The following is a 20,308-nucleotide window of genomic DNA, read 5'->3' as shown; positions in this document are numbered from 1 at the left end:
AGTAGGGCATATACCTGAGCGAGTACGTACATTGTCAGGATATATCATGGCACCAGTGTGTACAGTACTTACCCAGTCTTTAGACTATTTACCGTGCTGGATAGTTCATCGTAATCTCAGCGTTTGCTTCGATGTACTTACTGAAGCTAAAGGTAACGTGAGATACGTATTGCCACAGTATTGGTGGTCTTGTTGGCCCCATACACTACTGGTGTACCTGTCTTGCGCTGGACAGTATCACTCCTCACTGTCCAGGGAATATTTATGGTTCTGGGGACACTTCCAGATATTATCCAGAATATTTACTGTGATGGGTAGTATCACTGGGTCCACAAAATATTACTGTACTGGGCGTAACTACCAGTGTGTTTCCTATGTTCAGGATGATACAGAACAACTGTTTCCCTTAGTTAGACAATGTCCTTTATCTAATGTGCAGTGTTATAACTGTGGTGTTGGTAATGCTAGACACCATCCAGGGTGTATTTACGTCGGTCTGGAGTGTTCCGGTCACTTACCGTGCTGGGGAGTGACGGTAACATTAACAATGTTGTTGCTGGTGCTGTCCAATGGTCGTCCATTGGTGTGGTAGTATCAAGTTGGCCCTTTTTGGTAAGGCGCGGCCGCCTATTCCCTGGCAGTTCATACACCCGTGAGCCTTAACTGTACCGGCCAGCAGCCGGTACATTGCGGTGCGCACTAAACGGCGACAGAGGCAGGTTGAGGAGCGGAGCAGCGCCGACTGGGCCATGACGCGAGATAATCATATGGACGACTGCAACGTGTCACTGTTTTATATATCTTTGTACCTCATACATGCCACTCTCGTGCCACTCATGTCTGATAAAACGTTCCCACATTTTTTTTTTTCTTTTTTGGATACTAATCTCTGGCGATGATAATAAGATTTATTTATTCTATTTTATTTTGCTTTGTCGCTGTCTCCCGCGTTTGCGAGGTAGCGCAAGGAACAGACGAATGACTGGCCCTTATCCCTCCAACTTACATATGTATATACATTACACGTCCCACACAGCAAATATACATTTCCTATACTTCTCATCGGATATATTTTATATATATATATATATTATATATTTATATATATTATATATATATTATATATATTTTTATATATATATATATACATTTTTTTTTTTTTTTTTTTTTTTTTTTTTTGCTTTGTCGCTGTCTCCCGCGTTTGCGAGGTAGCGCAAGGAAACAGACGAAAGAAATGGCCCAACCCACCCGCACGATACACCATGCCTTGATTCAATCCACTGACAGCACGTCAACCCCGGTATACCACATCGTTCCAATTCACTCTATTCTTTGCCCTCCTTTCACCCTCCTGCAGGTTTCAGCCTCCGGATCACACAAAATCTTTTTCACTCCATCTTTCCACCTCCAATTTGGTCTCCCACTTCTCCTCGTTCCCTCCACCTCCGACACATATATCCTCTTGGTCAATCTTTCTCACTCATTCTCTCCATGTGCCCAAACCACTTCAAAACACCCTCTTCTGCTCTCTCAACCCACCTCTTTTTATTTTCCACACATCTCTCTTACCCTTACGTTACTTACTCGATCAAACCACCTCACACCACACATTGTCCTCAAACATCTCATTTCCAGCACATTCCATCCTCCTGCGCACAACTCTATCCATAGCACAACGCCTCGCAACCATACAACATTGTTGGAACCACTATTCCTTCAAACATACCCATTTTTGCTTTCCGAGATAATGTTCTCGACTTCCACACATTCTTCAAGGCTCCCAGAATTTTCGCCCCCTCCCCCACCCTATGATGCACTTCCGCTTCCATGGTTCCATCCGCTGACAGACTCCACTCCAGATATCTAAAACAATTCACTTCCTCCAGTTTTTCTCCATTCAAACTCACCTCACCATTGAATTGACCCTCAACCCTACTGTACCTAATAACCTTGCTCTTATTCACATTTACTCTTAACTTTCTTCTTTCACACACTTTATCAAACTCAGTCACCAGCTTCTGCATTTCTCACATGAATCAGCCACCAGCGCTGTATCATCAGCGAACAACAACTACACATTTCCCACGCTCTCTCATCCCCAACAGACTTCATACTTGCCCCTCTTTCCAAAACTCTTGCATTCACCTCCCTAACAACCCCATCCATAAACAAATTAAACAACCATGGAGACATCACACACCCTGCCGCAAACCTACATTCACTGAGAACCAATCACTTTCCTCTCTTCCTACACGTTACAAAATGCCTTACATCCTCGATAAAAACTTTTTCACTGCTTCTAACAACTTGCCTCCCACACCATATATTCATAATACCTTCCACAGAGCATCTCTATCAACTCTATCATATGCTTCTCCAGTATCCATAATTCGCCTACATACAATTCCTTTGCTTTTCTAAGTATTTCTCACATACATTCTTCAAAGCAAACACCTGATCCACACATCCTCTACCACTTCTGAAACCACACTGCTCTTCCCCAATCTGATGCTCTGTACATGCCTTCACCGTCTCAATCAATACCCTCCATATAATTTGCCAGGAATACTCAACAAACTTATACCTCTGTAATTTGAGCACTCACTCTTATCCCTTTTGCCTTTGTACAATGGCACTATGCACGCATTCCGCCAATCCTCAGGCACCTCACCATGAGTCATACATACATTAAATAACCTTACCAACCAGTTAACAATACAGTCACCATTTTTTGTGTACTTACCATGCTGGAATAGTACCACTTTTGTGTTACTTACCATGCTGGAATAGTACCACTTTTGTGTACTTACCATGCTGGGAATAGTACCATTTTGTGTACTTACCATGCTGGAATAGTACCACTTTTGTGTACTTACCATGCTGGAATAGTACCACTTTTGTGTACTTATCATGCTGGGAATGGTACACTTTTGTGTATTACCATGCTGGAATAGTACCACTTTTGTGTACTTACATGCTGGGGATAGTACCACTTTTGTGTACTTATCATGCTGGGGATAGTAACAATGTTTTGCGTACTTACCATGCTGGAATAGTACCACTTTTGTGTACTTACCATGCTGGAATAGTACCACTTATGTGTTACTTACCATGCTGGGGATAGTAACAATGTTTTGTGTACTTACCATGCTGGGGATACTAACAATGTTTTGTGTACTTACCATGCTGGGATGGTACCACTTTTGTGTATTACCATGCTGGGAATAGTACCACTTTTGTGTTACTTACCATGCTGGAATAGTACCACTTTTGTGTACTTACCATGCTGGAATAGTACCACTTATGTGTTACTTACCATGCTGGGGATACTAACAATGTTTTGTGTACTTCCATGCTGGGAATAGTACCACTTATGTGTACTTACCATGCAGGGAATAGTACCACTTATGTGTACTTACCATGCAGGGAATAGTACCACTTTTGTGTACTTACCATGTGGGAATAGTACCACTTTTGTGTACTTACCATGCAGGGAATAGTACCACTTTTGTGTTACTTACCATGCTGGGATGGTACCACTTTTGTTGTACTTACCATGCTGGGGATAGTACCAGTGTTTTGTGTACTTACCATGTGGGAATAGTACCACTTATGTGTACTTACCATGCTGGAATAGTACCACTTTTGTGTACTTACCATGTGGGAATAGTACCACTTTTGTGTTACTTACCATGCTGGGAATGGTACACTTTTGTGTACTTACCATGCTGGGAATGGTACACTTTTGTGTATTACCATGCTGGAATAGTACCACTTATGTGTACTTACCATGCTGGAATAGTACCACTTTTGTGTATTACCATGCTGGGAATAGTACCACTTATGTGTACTTACTATCCTGGGAATAGTACCACTTTTGTGTTACTTACCATGCTGGGGATACTAACAATGTTTTGTGTACTTCCATGCTGGGAATAGTACCACTTTTGTGTACTTACCATGCTTGGGATAGTAACAATGTTTTGTGTACTACCATGCTGGAGATAGTACCAGTGTTTTGTGTACTTACCATGCTGGGAATAGTACCACTTTTGTGTACTTACCATGTGGGAATAGTACCACTTATGTGTACTTACTATCCTGGGAATAGTACCACTTATGTGTACTTACCATGCTGGAATAGTACCACTTATGTGTACTTACCATGCTGGAATAGTACCACTTTTGTGTACTTACCATGCTAGGGATGGTACCACTTTTGTGTACTTATCATGCTGGGAATGGTACACTTTTGTGTACTTACCATGCAGGGAATAGTACCACTTATGTGTACTTACTATCCTGGGAATAGTACCACTTATGTGTACTTACCATGTGGGAATAGTACCACTTTTGTGTACTTACATGCTGGAATAGTACCACTTTTGTGTACTTACCATGTTGGGAATAGTACCACTTTTGTGTATTACCATGCTGGGAATAGTACCACTTATGTGTTACTTACCATGCTGGAATAGTACCACTTTTGTGTACTTACCATGCTGGAGATAGTACCAGTGTTTTGTTGTACTTACCATGCTGGAATAGTACCACTTTTGTGTACTTACCATGTTGGGAATAGTACCACTTTTGTGTACTTACCATGTGGGAATAGTACCACTTATGTGTACTTACCATGTGGGAATAGTACCACTTTTGTGTACTTACCATGCTGGGGATAGTACCAGTGTTTTGTGTACTTACCATGCTAGGGAAAGTAATAATGTTTTCTGTACTTACCATGCTGGGGATGGTACCACTTTTGTGTACTTACCATGCTGGGATGGTACCACTTTTGTTGTACTTACCATGCTGGGGATACTAACAATGTTTTGTGTACTACCATGCTGGGAATGGTACACTTTTGTGTACTTACATGCTGGGGATAGTGACAATGTTTTGTGTACTTACCATGCAGGGAATAGTACCACTTTTGTGTACTTACCATGCTGGGAATGGTACACTTTTGTGTACTTATCATGCTGGGAATGGTACCACTTTTGTGTACTTACCATGTGGGAATAGTACCACTTTTGTGTATTACCATGCTGGGAATAGTACCAGTGTTTTGTGTACTTACCATGTGGGAATAGTACCACTTATGTGTACTTACCATGCTGGGAATAGTACCACTTATGTGTACTTACCATGCTGGAATAGTACCACTTATGTGTACTTACCATGCTAGGGATGGTACCACTTTTGTGTATTACCATGCTGGGAATGGTACCACTTTTGTGTACTTACCATGTTGGGAATAGTACCACTTTTGTGTATTACCATGCTGGGAATGGTACACTTTTGTGTACTTACCATGCAGGGAATAGTACCACTTATGTGTACTTACCATGCTGGGGATAGTAACAATGTTTAGTGTACTTACCATGCTGGGGATAGTGACAATGTTTTGTGTACTTACCATGCTGGGATGGTACCACTTTTGTGTACTTACCATGCTGGAATAGTACCACTTATGTGTACTTACCATGCAGGGAATAGTACCACTTTTGTGTACTTATCATGCTGGGAATGGTACACTTTTGTGTATTACCATGCTGGGGATACTAACAATGTTTTGTGTACTTACCATGCTGGGAATGGTACCACTTTTGTGTATTACCATGCTGGGGATACTAACAATGTTTTGTGTACTTACCATGCTGGAATAGTACCACTTATGTGTACTTACCATGCTTGGGATAGTAACAATGTTTTGTGTACTTACCATGCTGGAATAGTACCACTTATGTGTACTTACTATCCTGGGAATAGTACCACTTTTGTGTACTTATCATGCTGGGGATAGTAACAATGTTTAGTGTACTTACCATGCAGGGAATAGTACCACTTTTGTGTACTTACCATGCTGGGGATAGTACCATTTTGTGTACTTACCATGCAGGGAATAGTACCACTTATGTGTACTTACCATGTTGGGAATAGTACCACTTATTGTGTACTTACCATGCTGGGAATAGTAACAATGTTTTGTGTACTTACCATGCTGGGATGGTACCACTTTTGTGTACTTACATGCTGGGAATGGTACACTTTTGTGTATTACCATGCGGGGAAAGTAAAATTTTTGTGTATTACCATGGGGGAATAGTCCATTTTGTGTCTTACCTGCTGGGGTTTAGTCCCATGTTTTGGTATTTTCCATGCTGGGAATAGAACCCGTTTTGTGTACTTCCATGCTGGGAATAAAACCAATTTTGGTTATTTACCAGCTGGGAATGTCAATTTTGTGTATTACCAGCTGGGATGGTACATTTTTGTTACTTACCATGCTGGGATGTCCCAGTTTTTGTGATTTCCCCTTGGGGGAATAGTACCATTTTGTGTACTTACCATGCTGGGAAAAGTACCTTTTATGACTTCCATGCGGGGAATAGTACCATTTTTTGGTACTTACCTGCGGGGAAAGGTACCACTTTGTGTTTTTTACCATGTGGGAATATACCATTTTTTTTGTTTACCTGCGGGGGAATGGGCAATTTTTTGTTTACCTGCGGGGAAAAGTACATTTTGTGTATTTACCATGCTGGGAATGGTACCACTTTGTGTACTTCCAGTGGGAATAGTCCCCTTTTTGTGTATTACCAGCTGGGAATGTCCCACTTTGGTTTTTACCATGCGGGAAATAAAAACCATTTGTGTATTTAACCTCTGGGAATATACAAGGGGGTTATTTTAACCATTTTGGGAAAATATACCATTTTGTGTATTTCCCATGCTGGATGGAAACCAGGGGTTTGTGTACTTACCATGCGGGGGATGACCATTTGTGTACTTACCTGCGGGGAATGAAAACACTTTTTTTGTTTTTCCCCGCTGGAAATGTACATTTTGTTTTCATCTGGAATAGACCACTTTTTTTCTTACCTTTGGGGGAATGTACCATTTTTTTTGTATTACCTGCTGGGATGTCCTTTTTGTGTATTACCATGCTGGGATGTACCATTTTTTTTTATTCCCCTGCTGGGAATGGCCCACTTTTGTGATTCCCCATGCGGGGATAGTAAAAATTTTGTGACTTACCATGCTGGGATGAAACCTTTTTTTGGTACTTACCATGCGGGGGAAATTCCCATGTTTAGTGTCTTACCATGCTGGGATATCCTTTTTTGTGACTTACCATGCGGGGATAGTACCATTTTTTGTGACTTACAACGGGATAGTAAAAAAGTTTTGTGTACTTACCATGCTGGGGATAGAAACATGTTTGTTTACTTACCGTTGGGTTTGGAAAATTTTTTGGTGACCCCTGGGGGGGATAGTACCTTTTTTTATTACCATGCTGGGATAAAAATTTTTGGTATTACATGCTGGGATAGTACCATGTTTTGTGTACTTACCATGGGGGGAAGGGGGAAAACTTTTTTTGTATTCCATGCTGGGGATAGTACCGTGTTTTGGTACTTAAAAATCTGGGGAGGGAATTTTTGGGTTACTTCCCAAATTGGGGATATAAACCTGTTTTGGGGAAAACCCTTTGGGGATAGAAACATTTTTGTTTACCATGTGGAGATGCCCCAAAATTGTGTATTTACCATGCGGGGAATAGACCATTTTGTTTACTTACCATTTTGGGATAAAAACACTTTGTGTACTTACCATGCTGGGAAAGGAAATTTTTTGTGTATTACATGCGGGGAATATACCTGTTTTGTGATTTCCCATCGGGGATAGTAACAATGTTTTTTCCCTACCTCGGGGGATGTACCATTTTTGGGGTACACCATCTTGGGATAGTAACAATTTTTGTGTATTACATGTGGGATGGTACATTTTTGTGTTCCCCTACTGCGGGAAATAACAAGTTTTGGTACTTAATTTGCTGGGGTGGTACCCTTTGTGTATTTTACTTTTGGGGGGGTAGAAAACATGTTTTGTGTATTCCCATGCTGGGGGGGGGTACCACTTTTTTCTTACCATGGGGGAAAATTTTCAATTTTTTGGTCTTCCCATGTGGGATGGTCCCTTTTTGGTACTTACTTTTGGGAATATAATTTTGGTACTACCAGCGGGGGTTGGTCCCACTTTTGTGTATTTACCAGGGGGCCCTTAAACAAGTTTTGTGTACACCATCTGGGTGGTCCACTTTTGTGTATTACATGCGGGAAAAAGTAAAAATTTTGGTTATTTACCATGCTGGGATGGTACCACTTTTGTGTCTTCCCATGCGGGGGATGTACATGTTTTGTGTACTTCCATGGGGAATATAACTTTTTGTGTACTTACCAGCGGGGATATAACAATTTTTTGTTACTTACCATGCGGGGGGAAAGAAACAATTTTTTTTGGTACTTAAAAACGGGGGAAAGGTCCCAAATTTTGTGACTTCCATTCTGGGTTTATGAAATGTTTTGTGGACTTCCCATGCGGGGGAAATGAAACTTTTTGTTTTTCAGCCATGTGGGGATAGACATTTTTTTTGTTACTTACCATGTGGGGGTATACCAGGTTTTGTGTCCTTACCATGTTGATGGAACCACTTTTGTTATTCCCCATGGGGGGAGGGGCCCCTTTTTAAAATTTTTTTCCATGCGGGGATGAAAAAATGTTTGGTATTACATGTAATAGTACCAGTGTTTTGTTGTACTTCCAAAAGGGGATAGTACACTTTTTGTTAAACATGGGGTGGTACCATTTTGTGTACTTACTTTTTGGGAAAAGTAACAAGTTTAAGTACTTACCTCTGGATGGGTACCATTTTTTGGGTACTTACCATGCTGGGGTAGTCATGTTTTTTGTACTTACCTGCTGGGATGGTACAATTTTTTGGGGTTATTACCTGCGGGAAAGTACAATGTTTATGTACTTCCATGCTGGGGTTGGTCCCATTTTTTTGTACTTACCTGCTAGGGATGAAAAAAAATTTTTTTGTACTTACCATGGGGGGGGGAGTACAATTTTGGGGGATTTACCTGGGGGGATGGTCCCTTTTTGGTATTTACATGTTGGGGAAAGTAACCATTGTTTTGGTATTTTTCAGCTGGATGGTTAAATTTTTTGGGGGACTTCCATGCTGGGATTAAAAATTTGTGTACTTCCATGTATGCCAGGGGGGGGGAAAAACCACTTTTGTGTACTTACCATGCTGGAAAAAGTAACTTTTTGTTATTACCTGCGGGAATAGTACCTTTTTGTGTATTTTACCATCGGGGAATAAAAACCATTTTTGTGTACTTTACCATCGGGGGAAATAAAAAAGTTTTGTGTATTTCCGGGGGGGAAAATACCATTTTTGTGTATTTTCATCTGGGAATAACAATTTTTGTGTATTTCCATGGGGGAATGAAAACATTTGTGTACTTCCATGTGGGATATACCATTTTTTTGCCCCTTACCAGTTTGGGATAGAAAAAAATTTTTGGTACTTACCATGCGGGGATAGCCCTTTTTTGGTAAAAATTACCATGCTGGGATGGTCCATTTTTGTGTACTTACCAGCGGGGGGAAGTAATTTTGGGTAATTACCATGCTGGGGAAAGTACCATGTTTTTTTTACTTACCATGCTGGGATAGTAAAAAATTTTTGTTACTTACCTGGGGGAAATGGACACTTTTGTGTATTACCATGCTGGGATGTCCCAAATTTGTTTTCCCTCCCTTTTCTGGGATGTCCATTTTTGTTACTTACCATGCTGGGAAGGACTTTTATGTTTTTTCCATCGGGGGGAATGTCCCATTTTTGTATTAATGTGGGAATGGTCACTTTTGTGTATTCCATGCGGGGAAGTCCCAATTTTTTGTATTTACCATGCTGGGAATAGTACCACTTATGTGTACTTACAATGCTGGGAATAGTACCACTTATGTGTACTTACCATGCTGGGAATAGTACCAGTGTTTTGTGTACTTACCATGCTGGGAACAGTACCACTTATCCACTTATGTGTACTTACCATGCTGGGAATAGTACCACTTATGTGTACTTACCATGCTGGGAATAGTACCACTTATGTGTACTTACCATGCTGGGAATAGTACCACTTATGTGTACTTACCATGCTGGGAATAGTACTAGTGTCTTGTGTATTACCACGCTGGGGATAGTGCCAGTGTTTTGTGTACTTACCATGCTGGGGATAGTACCACTTGTGTACTTACCATGTGGGAATAGTACCAGTGTTTTGTGTACTTACCAAGCTGGGAATAGTACCACTTATGTGTACTTACCATGCTGGGAATAGTACCTCTTATGTGTACTTACCATGCTGGGAATAGTACCACTTATGTGTACTTACAATGCTGGGAATAGTACCACTTATGTGTACTTACCATGCTGGGAATAGTACCAGTGTTTTGTGTACTTACCATGCTGGGGAGAGTACCAGTGTTTTGTGTACTTACCATGCTGGGGATAGCAACAATGTTTAGTGTACTTACCATTCTGGGGATAGTACCAGTGTTTTGTGTACTTACCATGCTGGGGATAGTACCAGTGTTTTGTGTACTTACCATGCTGGGGATAGTAACACTTTTGTGTACTTACCATGCTGAGGATGGTACCCGTGTTTTGTGTAGTTACCGTGCTGGGGATGGTACCACTTTTGTGTACTTACCAACCATTCTGGGGATAGTGACAATGTTTTGTGTACTTACCATACCGTGGATAGTACCAGTGTTTTGTGTACTTACCATGCTGGGATAGTACCAGTGTTTTGTGTATTACCATGCTGGGGATAGTGACAATGTTTTGTGTACTTACCATGCTGGAGATAGTACCAGTGTTTTGTGTACCTACCATGCTGTGTATAGTACCAGTGTTTTGTGTACTTACCATGCTGGGGATAGTAACAATGTTTAGTGTACTTACCATTCTGGGGATAGTTTCAGTTTAGAGTAATTTCCATGATGTGGATAGTACCACTGTTTAGAGTACTTACGAAGAAGGGCATATTACCAGAGCGAGTACGTACAAACTCAGGATAGTATCATGGCACCAGTGTGTACAGTACTTACCCGGTCTTTAGACTATTTACCGTGCTGGATAGTTCATGAAATCTCAAGCGTTTGCCACGAAGTACTTACTGAGCTAAGGTATCGTGAGATAGTATTCCCACAGTATTGGTGGTCATGTTGGCCCCTTACACCTACTGGTGTACCTGTCTTGCGCTGGACAGTATCACTCTTCACTGTCCAGGGAATATTTATGGTTCTGGGGACACTTCCAGATATTATCCAGAATATTTACTGTGATGGGGTAGTATCACTGTCCACAGACTACTTACTGTACTGGGCGAACTACCAGTGTGCTTATCTATGTTCAGGATAATACAGAACACTGTCCCCATAGTAGACACTGTCCATTATCTAATGTGCAGTGTTATAACTGTGGTGTTGGTAATGCTAGACACCATCCAGGGTGTATTTACGTCGGTCTGGAGTGTTCCGGTCACTTACCGTGCTGGGGAGTGACGGTAACATTAACAATGTTGTTGCTGCTGCTGCTCAATGGTCGTCCATTGGTGAGGTAGATCAGTGGCCCATAAGGTAAGGCGCGGCCGCCTATTCCCTGGCCGTTCACACCCGTGACGCCCATAAACTGACCGCCCAGCCGCCGGTACATTGCGGTGCGCACTAAACGGCGACAGAGGCAGGTTGAGGAGCGGAGCAGCGCCGACTGGGCCATGACGCGAGATAATCATATGGACGACTGCAACGTGTCACCTGTTTTATATATCTTTGTACCTCACACCTGCCACTCGTCGTGCCCTCCTGACTGATAAAACGTTCCCACATTTTTTTTTTCTTTTTTGGATACTAATCTCTGGCGATGATATTAAGATTTATTTATTCTATTTATTTTGCTTTGTCGCTGTCTCCCGCGTTAGCGAGATAGCGCAAGGAAACAGACGAAAGACTGGCTCATCCCACCCACATACACATGTATATACATACACGTCCACACACGCAAATATACATACCTATACATCTCAACGTATATATATATATATATATATATATATATATATATATATATATATATATATATATATATATATATATATATATATATATATATATATATATATATTTTTTTTTTTTTTTTTTTTTTTTTGCTTTGTCGCTGTCTCCCGCGTTTGCGAGGTAGCGCAAGGAAACATACGAAAGAAATGGCCCAACCCACCCCCATACACATGCCTTGATTCAATCCACTGACAGCACGTCAACCCCGGTATACCACATCGCTCCAATTCACTCTATTCTTTGCCCTCCTTTCACCCTCCTGCATGTTCAGGCCCCGATCACACAAAATCTTTTTCACTCCATCTTTCCACCTCCAATTTGGTCTCCCACTTCTCCTCGTTCCCTCCACCTCCGACACATATATCCTCTTGGTCAATCTTTCCTCACTCATTCTCTCCATGTGCCCAAACCATTTCAAAACACCCTCTTCTGCTCTCTCAACCACGCTCTTTTTATTTCCACACATCTCTCTTACCCTTACGTTACTTACTCGATCAAACCACCTCACACCACACATTGTCCTCAAACATCTCATTTCCAGCACATCCATCCTCCTGCGCACAACTCTATCCATAGCACACGCCTCGCAACCATACAACATTGTTGGAACCACTATTCCTTCAAACATACCCATTTTTGCTTTCCGAGATAATGTTCTCGACTTCCACACATTCTTCAAGGCTCCCAGAATTTTCGCCCCCTCCCCCACCCTATGATGCACTTCCGCTTCCATGGTTCCATCCGCTGACAGATCCACTCCCAGATATCTAAAACAATTCACTTCCTCCAGTTTTTCTCCATTCAAACTCACCTCCCAATTGAATTGACCCTCAACCCTACTGTACCTAATAACCTTGCTCTTATTCACATTTACTCTTAACTTTCTTCTTTCACACACTTTATCAAACTCAGTCACCAGCTTCTGCAGTTTCTCACATGAATCAGCCACCAGCGCTGTATCATCAGCGAACAACAACTGACACATTTCCCACGCTCTCTCATCCCCAACAGACTTCATACTTGCCCCTCTTTCCAAAACTCTTGCATTCACCTCCCTAACAACCCCATCCATAAACAAATTAAACAACCATGGAGACATCACACACCCCTGCCGCAAACCTACATTCACTGAGAACCAATCACTTTCCTCTCTTCCTACACGTACACATGCCTTACATCCTCGATAAAAACTTTTCACTGCTTCTAACAACTTGCCTCCCACACCATATATTCATAATACCTTCCACAGAGCATCTCTATCAACTCTATCATATGCCTTCTCCAGATCCATAAATGCTACATACAAATCCATTTGCTTTTCTAAGTATTTCTCACATACATTCTTCAAAGCAAACACCTGATCCACACATCCTCTACCACTTCTGAAACCACACTGCTCTTCCCCAATCTGATGCTCTGTACATGCCTTCACCCTCTCAATCAATACCCTCCCATATAATTTGCCAGGAATACTCAATAAACTTATACCTCTGTAATTTGAGCACTCACTCTTATCCCCTTTGCCTTTGTACAATGGCACTATGCACGCATTCCGCCAATCCTCAGGCACCTCACCATGAGTCATACATACATTAAATAACCTTACCAACCAGTCAACAATACAGTCACCCCCTTTTTTAATAAATTCCACTGCAATACCATCCAAACCTGCTGCCTTGCCGGCTTTCATCTTCCGCAAAGCTTTTACTACCTCTTCTCTGTTTACCAACTCATTTTCCCTAACCCTCGCACTTTGCACACCACCTCGACTAAAACACCCTATATCTGCCACTCTATCATCAAACACATTCAACAAACCTTCAAAATACTCACTCCATCTCCTTCTCACATCACCACTACTTGTTATCACCTCCCCATTTGCGCCCTTCACTGAAGTTCCCATTTGCTCCCTTGTCTTACGCACTTTATTTACCTCCTTCCAGAACATCTTTTTATTCTCCCTAAAATTTACTGATACTCTCTCACCCCAACTCTCATTTGCCCTCTTTTTCACCTCTTGCACCTTTCTCTTGACCTCCTGTCTCTTTCTTTTATACGTCTCCCACTCAATTTCATTTTTTCCCTGCAAAAATCGTCCAAATGCCTCTCTCTTCTCTTTCACTAATACTCTTACTTCTTCATCCCACCACTCACTACCCTTTCTAATCAACCCACCTCCCACTCTTCTCATGCCACAAGCATCTTTTGCGCAATCCATCACTGATTCCCTAAATACATCCCATTCCTCCCCCACTCCCCTTACTTCCATTGTTCTCACCTTTTTCCATTCTGTACTCAGTCTCTCCTGGTACTTCCTCACACAAGTCTCCTTCCCAAGCTCACTTACTCTCACCATATATATATATATATATATATATATATATATATATATATATATATATATATATATATATATATATATATATATATATATATATATATTATCCCTGGGGATAGAGGGGAAAGAATACTTCCCACGTATTCCCTGCGTGTCGTAGAAGGCGACTAAAAGGGGAGGGAGCGGGGGGCTGGAAATCCTCCCCTCTTCCATCATTTTTTTTTTTTAATTTTCCAAAAGAAGGAACAGAGAAGGGGGCCAGGTGAGGATATTCCCTCAAAGACCCAGTTCTCTGTTCTTAACGCTACCTCGCTAACGCGGGAAATGGCGAATAGTTTGAAAGAATAAGAGCAAGGTTATTAGGTACAGTAGGGGTGAGGGTCAAGTCAATTGGGAGGTGAGTTTGAATGGAGAAAAACTGGAGGAAGTGAATTGTTTTAGATATCTGGGAGTGGATCTGTCAGCGGATGGAACCATGGAAGCGGAAGTGGATCATAGGGTGGGGGAGGGGGCGAAAATTTTGGGAGCCTTGAAAAATGTGTGGAAGTCGAGAACATTATCTCGGAAAGCGAAAATGGGTATGTTTGAGGGAATAGTGGTTCCAACAATGTTGTATGGTTGCGAGGCGTGGGCTATGGATAGAGATGTGCGCAGGAGGATGGATGTGCTGGAAATGAGACGTTTGAGGACAATGTGTGGTGTGAGGTGGTTTGATCGAGTAAGTAACGTAAGGGTAAGAGAGATGTGTGGAAATAAAAAGAGCGTGGTTGAGAGAGCAGAAGAGGGTGTTTTGAAATGGTTTGGGCACATGGAGAGAATGAGTGAGGAGAGATTGACCAAGAGGATATATGTGTCGGAGGTGGAGGGAACGAGGAGAAGAGGGAGACCAAATTGGAGGTGGAAAGATGGAGTGAAAAAGATTTTGTGTGATCGGGGCCTGAACATGCAGGAGGGTGAAAGGAGGGCAAGGAATAGAGTGAATTGGAGTCATGTGGTATACAGGGTTGACGTGCTGTCAGTGGATTGAATCAAGGCATGTGAAGCGTCTGGGTGTAAACCATGGAAAGCTGTGTAGGTATGTGTATTTGCGAGTGTGGACGTGTGTATGTACATGTGTATGGGGGGGGGGGGGTTGGGCCATTTCTTTCGTCTGTTTCCTTGCGCTACCTCGCAAACGCGGGAGACAGCGACAAAGTATAAAAAAAAAAAAAAAAAAAAATATATATATATATAAATATATATATTATATAAAATATATATATATATATGATATATATATATATATATATATATTATATATATTATCCCTGGGGATAGGGGAAAAAAATACTTCCCAGTTTTTCCCTGCGTGTCGTAGAAGGCGACAAAAAAGGGGAGGGAGCGGGGGGCGGAAAAAATAACCTCCCCTCTTATTTTTTTATTTTTTTTATTTTTCAAAAGAAGGAACAAAAGAAGGAAAAGGGAATTGAGGATATTTTCCTCAAAGGCCAGTTCTCTTTTCTTAACGCTACCATCGCTAATGCGGGAAATGGCAGAAAAATAGTATTTTTTTTTGAAAGATATATTATATATATATATTTATATATTATTATTAATATATATAATATATAAATATTTTAAAATTATAATCATACTATTCCCATCGCATCCGCATTAGCGAGGTAGCGTTAAGAACAGAGGACTGGCCTTGAGGGAATAACCTCACCTGGCCCCCTTCTCTGTTCCTTCTTTTGGAAAAATAAAAAAAAAAACGAGGGGGAGGATTTCCAGCCCCCCGCTCCCTTCCCTTTTAGTCGCCTTCTACAACACGCAGGGAATACGTGGGAAGTATCTTTAATCCCCTATCCCCAGGGATATATATATAGAATATAGTAAAAATATATATTATTTATTATATATAATATATATATTTTGTCGTTATATATATATATATATATATATATATATGATATATTATTTTTATTATCTAAAATATATATATATTATGTTATATATTATTATACTTATATTATCCTGGGTAGGTTAATTAATACTTTCCAGTATTCCTAGCTGGGAAGCCGACTAAAAGGGGAGGGTCCAAGGTCTGGACTTCCTCCGTCTCGTTTGGTTTGAATTTTCCAAAGAAGGATTTTGAGGGGCCCAGGTGTATTATCAAAAGGCCAGTCTCTGTTCTTAGCGCTACCTCGCTAATGCGGAATAAAGGCAGAATTGGTAAACTTCTTGTAAATGCTCACATGACTAGTTAATAGGTCTTTAATAATTTTCAGTTCTGTAACATTTCAACATGTTATTTTCAGCTGAATGGTCCTAATTCATGAACTTTTCTTACTGTTTTGTTTTTTATTCATTTATTATTTTATTATTATTATTATTTTATTATTATTATTAGGAGCGGGGGGCTGGAAATCCTCCCTCTCAGTTTTTTTTAATTTTCAAAAGAGGAACAGAGGGGGGCCAGGTGAGGATATTCCAAAAAGGCCCAGTCCTCTGTTCTTAGCGCTACCTCGCTAATGCGGGAAATGGCGAATGGTTTAAAAAAAAAAAATATATATATATATATATATATATATATATATATATATGTATATATATATATATATATATATATATATATATATATATATATATATATATATATATATATATATATATATATATATATATATATATTTGTCGCTGTCTCCCGCGTTTGCGAGGTAGCGCAAGGAAACAGACGAAAGAAATGGCCCAACCCACCCCCATACACATGTATATACATATACGTCCACACACGCACATATACAAACCTATACATCTCAACGTATACATATATATACACAAACAGACATATACATATATGCACATGTACATAATTCATACTGTCTGCCTTTATTCATCCCATCGCCACCCCGCCACACATGAAATAACAACCCCTTGCCCCCGCATGTGCGCGAGGTAGCGCTAGGAAAAGACAACAAAGGCCACATTCGTTCACACTCAGTCTCTAGCTGTCATGTAATAATACACCGAAACCACATCTCCCTTTCCACATCCAGGCACCACAGAACTTTCCATGGTTTACCCTAGACGCTTCACATGTCCTGGTTCAATCCATTGACAGCACGTCGACCCCGGTATACCACATCATTCCAATTCACTCTATTCCTGGCACGCCTTTCACCCTCCTGCATGTTCGGGCCCCATCACTCAAAATCTTTTTCACTATATATATATATATATATATATATATATATATATATATATATATATATATATATATATATATATATATATATATATATATATATACAACTGGAAATCCTCCCCTCTCTTTTTTTTTTTTTTTTTTCTAAAAGAAGGAACAGAGAAGGGGGCCAGGTGAGGGTATTCCCTCAAAGGCCCAGTCCTCTGTTCTTAACGCTACCTCGCTATCGCGGGAAATGGCGAATAGTATGAAAAAAAAAAAAAAATATATATATATATATATATATATATATATATATATATATATATATATATTTCTTTCTTTTTAACTATTCGCCATTTCCCGCGTTAGCGAGGTAGCGTTAGGAACAGAGGACTGGGCCTTTTTTGGAATATCCTCACCTGGCCCCCTCTGTTCCTTCTTTTGGAAAATTAAAAAAAAAAAAAACGAGAGGGGAGGATTTCCAGCCCCCCGCTCCCTCCCCTTTTAGTCGCCTTCTACGACACGCAGGGAATACGTGGGAAGTATTCTTAATCCCCTATCCCCAGGGATAATATATATATATATATATATATATATATATATATATATATATATATATATATATATATATAGTCTCAATCAAAACAGTTTCTGTTAGTAGTAGGATTACAATCCCCGTGAATATGTCGGCACTCCAGACAACTGGTTAATCCTCAATCACGAATACTTTCTACACGAGTGAATAATTTGTTTTACTTCAGTCGCGGTTTTACAAACATTTTGTTACTATGAGAGACACTACTGTTCAAGTAATCCCAAACTGAACGAATTTAAGTCAAGGACGTATTTGGCTAACCGTCTTATCTCTTAAACGAAATTTCACGTTGAGCTGGAAAGCCCTTCAACTTTCTGCTCTGGAAAGTCTGCATTCCGTTCACGCTGAAATATTCACAGATGCTAAGATTGGATTCGCGAGCGATCGGTAATGTCTGTTGATCATGTGGTCAAGTGACCGTTAGATCCTCCGATGATTTTTAAAGAAACCTGACAACTGTTAATGTTCGTACCTTCCCCTATAAGGTGAAAGTAGTGCATGCCTCTGCGCAACCACTAGCGTGTTATACTTGTGAGTACGTAAAATCCAGTACACCCAACAGCTAGTGTAGAGGTAGAGTCCAGCACCAGTACTCCCATGACCATCCTAGCCACCATCAGCCACAAGATAACTGAGAACACAATCTAAATCATCTTAAAACTAACTGAAGAAGCCGAGTAACAAAACCTGATGATTGATGACGAGCTTATTTGGTGGGGGACAAGTACATGTAAATAACTGGGAAAGCAAGGTACTGAAGACCTAACGGTCTATATAATGGTTATCTGAAGACCTGCTGGTTTGTGACAGAGGTTATCTGTTGAAGAGAAGTAACAGAACAATAAAGCAGAAGGCTTCTCCCTAAGTATCACATCAAACTGCAGGATAATTAGCTTTGAGCACCATGTAGTACAGACAATAAAATGATATATATATCATATGGGGAAAGATGAATGAAAACCAAACCTGATCTATTTTCAGCCGTCCAATACTCCATTTTATGGGCTTTAATTCACAAAGAAAAAAACAATGAAATATCATGCCTACTTCAGCAGGCTATTGTAATGATAATTAATGTCATTAAATTATTTGTAGTCATGATTTACATGTACACATGATTTCTCCCATAATGTCTGGTGGTAGTATAGAACGTGTTTTTTTTTTTTTCCTGAGTTCTTTACTAACACAAATGGGAGGGGAAGAGAATTAACATGAGACTTCTGCTCGAGTTCTGTTGCTCAGGTTACTTGGAAAGGTTCTACAGTACCACAAAGGTGGTCTATATCAAGAGGAGCGGCTATTACAGTGGGGGCTTCGGTCGTATGCAAGAGGCTATATGCGAATGGCATCTACCTCTTATCCAACTGGAATGTCTGTCCCCTCTTACTTGATGAAATCAAGGGACAGTTGAATATCATCCGCATTACACAACAAGTATCGGTGAACAAGAGAACAGGACACGTAACCATCAGAACCACTCGAAGGCTGTATAGCCTAGCCCAGCCTCTCACTTACCGTACATGCAAGACCGCATTCAAATATCGGATTAGTTCTTGACGGACGAGCGCAGAAGGGAGTTCCTGTTCGTAGCTCACTTGGGGGTGTCAACAAGTTAAACAAGACTGGGAAAGGAGGCTGAGAGACAGTTCATAAGCAGATTCTTCTAACAAGTTATGTAGGTTGAAGTTAAAATCATTGGAGAATCGGACGGGTGTTACTGTAGCAAAAACTTACAAGACGAAAGATAACGTCTGAAATAATGAAAGAAATAATGAAGTGCAAAAGCGGGATGTTAGCGGCTCGCCTAAACAGACTTATGAGTTGCAAGCTCACTTGCCACTACGTAGACTGACAGACGTACAATATATCTGCACCCGAAGGTTCTGCATATCGAACCAATGCCTACCAAATACTTATCTAATATTGCCTTCTAAACAAAAAATCAATAAAAAAGGGATAAAACACTTACCTCAAATCAGCTTAACAAAGACATCCGTCTCGCGAATGACAACCAAAAGTGAAATTGCATTACTGGCAGTCCAGCGCGTTGGACCGTATTCATACCGGAAAAGTACCTCAGTTTCTATTTGGCAGCATCTTTATTTTTAGAAGTTATTGATATAGATAAAATCAAAATGTTTTAATCGAATGTTGCAGCCTATAAAAGACATCCTAATCAAGAGACAGTGAAATCGTAGCAGCAGTTAATGATAATCAGAATATTAAATAA

At 40.5% G+C, this 20,308-nt stretch overlaps 1 protein-coding gene across 1 annotated transcript in view; it reads right to left on the bottom strand.

Annotated features, from left to right (window-relative positions):
* LOC139751810 (acyl-coenzyme A thioesterase 5-like) overlaps window positions 1-20,308 on the bottom strand; it is a 99,420-nt gene that overhangs the window by 76,534 nt on the left and 2,578 nt on the right. The window lies entirely within an intron of this gene.

Source organism: Panulirus ornatus, chromosome 12 (assembly GCF_036320965.1).
Source record: "Panulirus ornatus isolate Po-2019 chromosome 12, ASM3632096v1, whole genome shotgun sequence".
Lineage (NCBI taxonomy): Eukaryota > Metazoa > Arthropoda > Malacostraca > Decapoda > Palinuridae > Panulirus > Panulirus ornatus.
Note: the sequence above shows the minus strand (reverse complement) of the source record. Positions and strands in the feature narration are given on the sequence as shown.